Genomic DNA, 10,271 nt, shown 5'->3' on the forward strand with positions numbered 1-10,271 from the left:
GTCATTCAACTCTGCCAATTACCCTTTGCATCTCCTGGAATGAGATCAGCAGCAAGTGCACATACTAGAAAGATGCCCTGCATTGAATTGTGAATATGCAGATAGACTGGAAAATGCACATATCTAGCCCCAGCTCTCTCTGATTATAGGCACATCATAAACACATCATCTCTGATTCTTTCTTAACATTTTTACAATAAATAAAAGACATATTAGCTCTGATTTATTATCAAGTTTTTCAGATAATTGCTTTCTGAGGAGAAAGCTTAATGCAGCTGTTGTGGAACTACAAGCCTCAGCAGCTGCTGTGGAACTACAAGCCCCAGACAAGCTTGCTTATGAGCAGCTTTTGTGGAACGACACACCCCAGTATGATAAGCTTGCTTATCTGCAGCTGCTGTGGAACTACAAGCCCCAGCATGACAAGCTTGCTTATCAGCAGTTTTTGTGGAACTACAAACCCTAGTATGGCAAGTCTACCTATCTGCAACTGCTGTGGATCTACAAGCTCCAGCGTGGAAAGCTTTCTTATCTGCAGCTGTTGTGGAACTACAATATCCAGCATGGCAAGTTTATCTGCAGCTGTTTTGGAACTGCAAGCCCCAGCATGGCAAGCATGCTTGTCTGCAGCTGTTAATGAACTACAATATCCAGCATGGCAAGCTTATCTGCAGCTGTTGTAAAACGACAAACCTCGGCATGGCAAGCATGCTTGTCTACAGCTCTGGTGGAACTAAAAGCTCCAGCATGGCAAGCTTGCTTATCTGCAGCTCTTGTTAAACTTCAAGCCCCAGCATGGCAAGCTTGCTTATCTGCAGCTAATGTGGAATTGCAAGCTTGAGCATGGCGAGCTTACACAGCCGCATCTGCTGTGGAACTACAAAGTCCATTCAGGCAAACTTGCACATCTGCAGCTGTGGTGGAACTAAAAGCTCCAGCGTGGCAAGCTCGCTTATCTGCAGCTGTTGAGGAACTACAATATCCAGCATGGCAAGCTTATCTGCAGCTGTCGTGGAACTGCAAGCCTCAGCATAGCAAACATGCTTGTCTGCAGCTGTTGATGAACTACAATATCCATCATGGCATGCTTGTCTGCAGCTGTGGTGGAACTAAAAGCTCCAGCGTGGCAAGCTTGATTATCTGCAGCTGTTGAGGAACTACAATATCCAGCATGGCAAGCTTATCTGCAGCCGTTGTGGAACTGCAAGTCTCAGTATGGCAAGCATGCTTATCTGCAGCTGTTGCGGAACTGCAAGCCTCAGCATAGCAAACATGATTGTCTGCAGCTGTTGATGAACTACAATATCCAGCATGGCAAGCTTATCTGCAGATATTGTAAAACGGCAAACCTCAGCATGGCAAGCATGCTTGTCTGCAGCTCTGGTGGAACTAAAAGCTCCAGCATGGCAAGCTTGCTTATCTGCAGCTCTTGTTAAACTACAAGCCCCAGAATGGCAAGCTTGCTTACCTGCAGCTGATGTGGAATTGTAAGCCTGAGCATGGCAAGCTTACACAGCCGCAGCTGCTGCGGAACTACAAAGTCCATCCAGACAAAATTGCACATCTGCAGCTGTGGTGGAACTACAAGCCTCAGTATGTCAAGTTTTGCTTATCTGAAGCTTTTGGAGGTGGAAGCCCCATCCTGGCAAAGCTTGCTCTTTCACATCACATCCGTACAGTGGCAATGCAATGATGATGATGTGCCAGCTTGTATATATAAGCACCTCACACCTACCATAGAAGATTTAAATGCCCCTTTCTTCTTAATCTGTTGGAAATATAACAAACCACATTGTAATAGTGTTTGCAGCTGATCTGTGCCATTCATTAGCTATCATGTATCAGATTCCCTCTAAGAAAATTTGGCAATTTTTAATCATGCTTATGAAAATGTGTAAAGGACGTGTCGGGTTTGTGGAGGGCAGGAGGGGGATTCTTGGAGGGCTTGGATGCCAGACATAAGCAGGAGATGTGTACTGCAGGCTCGGTGCTTTGTGTATTGGGATGGCCGTTGAGTATGGAAACTGGGAGACGGATTAATTGGATTAGGGCTTCTTTTATTACTTAGAAAACCAACAATAAACACGCCTAGAATAAAAAACACCAAGGCTTTTAACCTTATAATATCCCTTGCCATGAACACTGCTATGGATCTGGATGGGGGGCTCCACTCCTATAATGGGATGAAATCCTTATCCTTGAACTGGTGTTTTTATTCAACCTTACTAACTATGTAACTATCCTAAAACATTAGATAGGAGAAGGATGTTATCTAGTCAAAATCTGAGAAAATCACATTACAACAAGTGTTGTACTTACAGCAAATAGTTTCTCTTATATGGGCTGATTAAAGTCACCAGTCTGACCACTACCACAAAAAAAAAGTCACTGGTCTGTGGGCAGCCTCCAATTAACGCATTTATCTGGAAAAATTGTATACACTAAAAGGAAACTAGCCTATTCACTTTATATGGGAATTTTCCCTTAGTTTAGTGAATGAAGAGAAGCTCACCTGACTTGCAGTCATATGCAATCAAAAAACTGTTTGTTATGTTCCTTATTAATTGGGTATAACTGCAAAGGGAATTTTGAACATATTCTTTAATGTAAAGGAGAATTCCCTTGCAAAGTGAACAACCTATCTGTCTTTAGAAAATCAACCCCAAAGTGTTACCTTAGTTTAAGTGGTCTATTTGTCAGTGTTTTCAGCCACGATTCACCAATTTCCCCATAAACTTCATTTAGATAAATGGATGAAGCTGGTGTGAAAAGATTTGCGAATCTTGGGGTGAAACTATTAATATAAAGACCCCAAGATAAAATTGATACAAGTATATATAATTCCACACATTGAAAAATTGCTATTCAGCTGCACAATAGTTTTAACCCCCCCCCCCCCCCCCCCATTTCTAGTTTCAGCAAGCTCCTTTATCATGGTCTATAGTACTGCGTATAAAATAATGCCATAGGCATAGTATATTCTGATATTATTAACACCCCCACATCTCTAGCTTTAACTATAGAAAATCTCCTTTATCATTGTCTGCTATTGATTACTGGATATAAAATAATGCCATAGTATAATCTGAAAATATTAACACCCCCAATTTTCTAGCTTTAGATTATATAAAAACTCCTCCATCATTGTCTACTATGGTCAAATAAGGGGGGGGGGGGGGTATTAAACTGGTGCACATAGAATCTGGTGCGGCTGTGCATACTAACCAATCAGCTTCTGGGTTTTATTTGCAAAGTCTAATTGAACAAGGTGAAGTGATAGTTACTATGCACAGCTACACCAGATTCTCTGTTCACCAGTCTTCCCAACCCCCCCCCCCCCTATAATATCATAGACATGTATATTCAATAACTATTGCCATCCCCGACATTATAGGCCCCTCCACCATTGCCTACTGTGTATAAAGTAATGATATCGCTCTCTATATATAGAGATATATCAATTATTAACACCCTCAAACTACTGTCTGCAGACTATATAAAAACTCCTCCATCATTGTCTACTATAGACAAATAAGGGGGGGGGGGGGGGGTTGGGTTATTAAACTGGTGCACATAGAATCTGGTGCGGCTGTGCATAGTAATCAATCAGCTTCTAGATTTTATTCGCAAAGTCTAATTGAACAAGGTGAAGTTAGAAGCTTATTGGTTACTATGCACAGCGGCACCAGATTCTCTGTGCACCCCCTCCCCCCCCCCCATAATATTATAGACATGCCTATTCAATAACTATTACCATCCCCAACGTTATAGGCTGCTCCACCATCGCCTACTTTGTATTACTTTGTATAAGCTAATGATATATCTCTCTATATATAGAGATATATTCATTATTAACACCCTCAAACTTCTGTCTGTAGACTATATAAAAAACGAATCCATCATTGTCTACTATGGACAAATAAGGGGGGGGGGGGGGGTAATTAAACTGGTGCACATAGAATCTGGTGCATAGTAACCAATCAGCCTCTAGATTTTATTTGCAAAGTCTAATTGAACAAGGTGAAGTTAGAAGCTTATTGGTTACTATGCACAGCTGCACCAGATTCTCTGTACCCCCATAATATTATAGACTTGTATATTCACTATTGCCATCCCCAGCGTTATAGGCTCCTCCACCATTGCCTACTATGTATTACTGTATATAAGCTAATGATATATCTCTTTCTATATAGAGATATATCAATTAATAACACCCTCAAGCTCCTGTCTGTAGACTATATAAAAATTCCTCTATCATTGTCTACTATGGACAAATAAGGGGGGGGGGGGGGGTTATTAGGTTATTAAACTGGTGCACATAGAATCTGGTGCGGCTGTGCATCTGTGCATAGCGACCAATCAGCTTCTAGATTTTATTTGCAAAGTCTAATTGAACAAGGTGAAGTTAGAAGCTTATTGGTTACTATGCACAGCTGCACCAGATTCTCTGTACCCCCATAATATTATAGACTTGTATATTTACTATTGCCATCCCCGACGTTATAGGCTCCTCCACCATTGCCTACTATGTATTACTGTATATAAGCTAATGATATATCTCTATATATAGAGATATATCAATTATTAACACCCTCACGCTTCTGTCTGTAGACTATATCAAAGATCCTCAACCATTGCCTATACTATGTATTACTGTATATAAGCTAATGATATATATTTATATATATATACCCTCAAGCTTCTGCCTGTAGACTATATCAAAGCTCCTCAACCATTGCCTATACTATGTATTACTGTATATAAGCTAATGATATATCTTTTTATATATATATACCCTCAAGCTTCTGCCTGTAGACTATATCAAAGCTCCTCCATCATTGCCTATACTATGTATTACTGTATATAAGTTAATGATATATCTCTCTATATATACCCTCAAGCTTCTGCCTGTAGACTATATCAAAGCTCCTCCACCATTGCCTATACTATGTATTACTGTATATAAGCTATATCTTTATATATATACCCTCAAGCTTCTGCCTGTAGACTATATCAAAGCTCCTCCATCATTGCCTATACTATGTATTACTGTATATAAGTTAATGATATATCTCTCTATATATACCCTCAAGCTTCTGCCTGTAGACTATATCAAAGCTCCTCCACCATTGCCTATACTATGTATTACTGTATATAAGCTAATGATATATCTCTCTATATATATATACCCTCAAGCTTCTGCCTGTAAACTATATCAAAGTTCCTCTATCGTTGCCTATTATAGATTACAGCATATATTATAGAGTATTGTAGACATTGATGACTTTTTCCAATGCTTGCGGGTCATCTTTTGCTAATCTAATCTTTGTAGGTAGTACAATCTAAGAGAAGATGCTCCAATTTTAGCAATGATTAATTCCACACCTCCATACCTAGCAGCTGGTGGAAGGTACAAGTTGGATCTTTTTGCAAATCAAAGCAGCTTTGTAGTACTCCATCAGGCAGTCCATTAAGTTACATAGAAATGCAGATGGGGCAAGCTTGACTTCTAACAGGTGAAGCTGGGCAGCCAGACGAAATTTTATCCCACCCAAGCCAAATACACATGTTGAGCCCAGTGCTGGCCACCTCCAGTCCACACGACTGTCCCATTGTGAGCTCCTGAGTGTGACTCGGCCATCTCCACCCCGCTGGGAGCTGAGAAACCATACATTACAGTTTCTTCTCCTTTCACATTGAAATGAAGGCTGGGCAACTATAACAATCACCTTTATTCCTAGAGGGTTATTATAAAAAGATGACCCTTATTGTATGCCAATTTAGTTCACACTTCAAGGATGCCACTGGCACAACAGAGTTGGGGATTCTCACTCCTCCTTCTTCAATTCAGATGTATTTTTATTGAAAACGCCATGGTATATGTTGCTGCAACATCTATTCTTTATATCGAGACTTGGATCCCCATTTTTACATTTGCATTGGAATGCATTCATATTAATTGCATCTACATTGCTTGATTGCATCCATCCACTCCACAGGCTGATACAGAATTAAAATGCTGCAATATCATATTCTAGGTTTCTAAGGGATATAGCACTTTGTACATCGCCACTGCTCTGGGCACCGCCTTATTCAGTCATCCCATACAGAACAATCATGTAGGACAAATTACAAGATTAGTATACAATTAGCAGCTGGAGGAATTATCAGAGCCCCTAATGGATTTAATTGTAACGAGTACGGGCAGTGTTAAAATCCAATTTTCTGGGTGGTCCTGGTCCTGCCATGCGTGATGGGGAGACCCTTTAAGAACAAGTGAGGACATGTTATGATGAGACATCTGCAAGTACAGAGGTGTGCAGTGGTGGCTTCCCACCTGCTGGAAAAGTGAGGAACTACAGGTCGTAGCTGGGACTTATAGTTCCACAGAAATGAATGGAGATTTAAACCCAAGCACTAAAATATGATAAAAGGTTTAACGGGTTAATGCCATGGCAAAGGTTATTATGCTATGGTCATTTGTATGGAACCAATGTGGCAATTACATCAGGGTACCAACAACCCCACAGTAATATGAAGAAAGAGACTGGAACATAATAGGATGTATGCAATTTGGGGTTTGTTTTTCTTACACAACACAGATTCTATTTTGTAAATATTAAAAATAAACTCAAATAAAAAAAAACAAAAAAACAAAAACAAACCAAAGAACAAAAAAACAAACAAACAAAAAAAACAAAAAAAAAACAAAAAAAAACAAACAAAAAACACACAAAAGCAATGTAAAGCATTATTTTCTTGCAAGGTAAGTCTATCCCTCTTGGGCACAATGGAATATCATTCCCATTATTTTCCAGTCTCTTTCCAGCTATAATAAAATATTCAAAATCCACAGAATTCACTAAATAAATAAATCATGGTGATCCTCCCATGTAAGTCCTTGTTCAAGTGCTTTTTTTTATGGGGTGACAACGCTTTCTATCTGTTGCTCAATAGCTCTTCTACGTTGTCACATGCGATTTCAGTGGAGATGTTACCCACTGCAGATGTTCATCAACAGGAAGCCCATCCTGAACAATAATGCCTTGTACACACGGTCGGACATTCCGACAACAAAATCCATCTGATTTTTTCAGACAGATTTTGTGCCAAACTTGTGTTGCATACACACGGTCGGACAAAGTTGTTGGAAAATTAGATTGTTCGGAACAAGGTGACATTCGTTGCGTAAGACGGGACTACGTAGAGGCTAGTAGCCAATAGCTTTGGTCTCGTAATTTAATCTCAGCATGAGTGGCACTCAGTCCGTCAGAATTCTCTACGCCCTTGTACACACGATCGGAGATTCCGTCGGAATGTGTCAGATCGAAGCGTTTTGTCGGATATTCCGACTGTGTGTGGTATGCATCGGACTGTTTCCGTCAGAATATCCGTCGGACCAAATTTTCCAACTTGCCGGAAATATTTTCCGACAAGATGCTCCGATCGGACATACTCCGATCATGTGTAGAGAATTCCGATCAGACAAAGTGCCACGCATGCTCAGATCAAATTCCTACATCAAAGCTATTGGCTACTAGCCTGAATGTAGTCCTGTCGTAACGAAATAACGTCATCACGTTCTGAACGATCGGATTTTCCGACAACTTCGTCCGACCGTGTGTATGCAACAGTTTCGGACAAAATCCGACGGATTTGGTTGTCGGAATCTCCGACCGTGTGTACAAGGGCTACAAATGATCGGATCTGATTTTATTGTTGGAAAATTTTAGATCCTGCTCTCAAACTTTTTCCGTCAGGATTTCCGATGGAAAAAGTCTGATAGAGCCTACACACGATCGGATTTTCCAACAACATAATCCGATCCGACCTTTTCCGTCAGAAAATCGGACCGTGTGTACAGGGCATAACATGCAGTTGCTACTGGAGTGCATGCATATAGACAGCAAGTGGGTGCAAGAGGCAGCAAGAGATCAGCATTATGGAGATGTAAAACAAAATAGTTCTTTTGTAAATAAATATGCACCAGTTAGGCTAGGTTCGCACTAGCCTGCACAGTAAAATGCAGCATTTTCCAAACAGGCTAGTGCCAGCATTGATTTCAATAGGGAGCGTTCCAATGCGCATCTCAGTGCACCACGCATGCTTACTTGTTTCTTTTAACTTTTTTAACTTTTAGCCCTTGTACACATTCAGACGGAAAATGTCCGATCGGACCACGTTGTCGGATAATCCGACTGTGTGTGGGCTCCATCGGACTGTTTCCGTCGGAATATCCGACGGACAAAGTTTTAGAGCTGGGCTATAAAACTTTCCGACAACAAGATCCGATCAGACTTTGTCCGATTGTGTGTAGAGAATTCCGATCGGACAAAGTGGCACGCATGCTCAGATCAAATTCCTCGACCAAAGCTATTGGCTACTAGCCTGAACGAACATAACGAAATAACGCCATCGTTATGTATGATCGGATTTTCTGACAACTTTGTCCGACCGTGTGTATGCAACACCAGTTTCAGACAAAATCCGTCGGACAAAATCCAATGGATTTTGTTGTCGGAATGTCCGACCGTGTGTACAAGGGCTAACACTGCTTTGTGGTGACATGTGGTGCCATCCAGTATGCTGCAGTAAAATTGTAGACGTGCTCCATTTTTCCACACTGCATTGCACTTTAAATCGCACCAGCATTGTGCTGTGAATATGGCGCATACAAAAAAGCTAAGCACAGATAGTGTCAGCGAACCCTTAGGGCCCGTTCATATTAGGCTATTTGGAATCACGGAAAAATGCACAACGCGTGCTTTGGAGCCATTATTTTTAATGGCACCCCAAACTCAGTGTCATTTTGCCACAATTTTTTTTGCAGAAATCATCGCAAAACATGCATTTAACCCTAGGTTCACACTGATACGCTGGGGGAAACGCACAAGATTTGCTGCCTTTCCCCGCATCCCACCGCATAGCAATCGCATTTTATTATTGCAATCTGCTGTGGGTGTCAATAAAAGTTAACAACTCCACAAACCCAAGACACAGAATGCAGTGCGTTTGCCTGAATTGGATGGCATGAGTTCCATGCGATCCAATTCCAGTGCTGCTAAAAAAAACGTGTCTTTCCCCTTTTTTGTGTGGATGCAGTACCATTTGAGCCATACAAAATGACTGTCCCAAATCACACTTTTTGTGTGAATTACATGCGATGCGCCGCATCGCACTAGTGTGAACCCAGGCTAAAAATTGCACAAAGCTCATTGCACAAGAAGGTACAACATGAGCTTCTTTTGCGCGACAAGTGCGCATAGGGCAGCCCATTTAAATAAATGGGCTGTTCTTTGTGCGTCACAGGGAATTGTGTGAAAAATCACACACACAAAATCACGAGTGGGAGTGCTTGTTCCCACTATGTAATATATAAATGGGGCCTTAGGGTTTACATTTATATTAAAGTAAAAAATAAAAACACAGCATAAGGTCTGGCAGGTAGAAGTTTGATGTGTGCTTCAGCATGTCACACCACTTTTTTTTTTTACTTTATTTGAAGTGTCACATAGGGGAAGATTTACTAAAACTGAAGCGTGCAAATTCTGGTGCAGCGCTGAAAGGAGTTTTAAACTCTTGATTTTTGATTTTTTTAAATAACAAACATGTCTATACTTACCTGCTCTGTGCAATCACTTTGCACAGAGCAGCCCCAATCCTTATCTTTGGGTGCCCCGCCGGTGCTTCAGGCCCCTCTTCTTCATTGGGTGCCCCCATGGAAAGCTGCTTTCCCTGGGGCCACCTATGCGGGATCACGCCCAAGTCCCACCGCTGTGTCCATTGACACAGACAGCTGGACTCGGTCCTGCCCCCACTCCCGTGTCACTGGATTTGATTGACAGCAGCAGGGGCCATTTTCTCCGGCTGCTATCAATCTGTCCAATGAGAATTGGACTGGAGTCACTGCTCTTGTGCACATTGCTGGATCAGATTGGGCTCAGGTAAGAAAAAGGGGTGGGAGGTGAGGGGAGCTGCAGCACAGAAGGATTTTTTTCCTTAATGCATAGAATGCCTTAGGGTGAAAAACCTTGAGGCTTTACAGCTACTTGAATAGAAACCAATCAGCTTCCAGATTTTATTGTCAAAGCTTAATTGAGCAAGCTAAATTTAGAAGCTGGTTGGCTACCATGCACAGCTGCACCAGATTCTAATGCTCCGTACACACGGTCGGATTTACCAGATGGAAAACGTTCGCTGGGAGATTTTTGTCGGAAATTCCGACCGTGTGTAGGCTCCATCGGACATTTTCCATCGCACAAAATTTGAGA

Source organism: Lithobates pipiens, unplaced genomic scaffold (assembly GCF_037356315.1).
Source record: "Lithobates pipiens isolate NorthernLeopardFrog02 unplaced genomic scaffold, aLitPip1_a1.2 Scaffold_25, whole genome shotgun sequence".
NCBI lineage: Eukaryota > Metazoa > Chordata > Amphibia > Anura > Ranidae > Lithobates > Lithobates pipiens.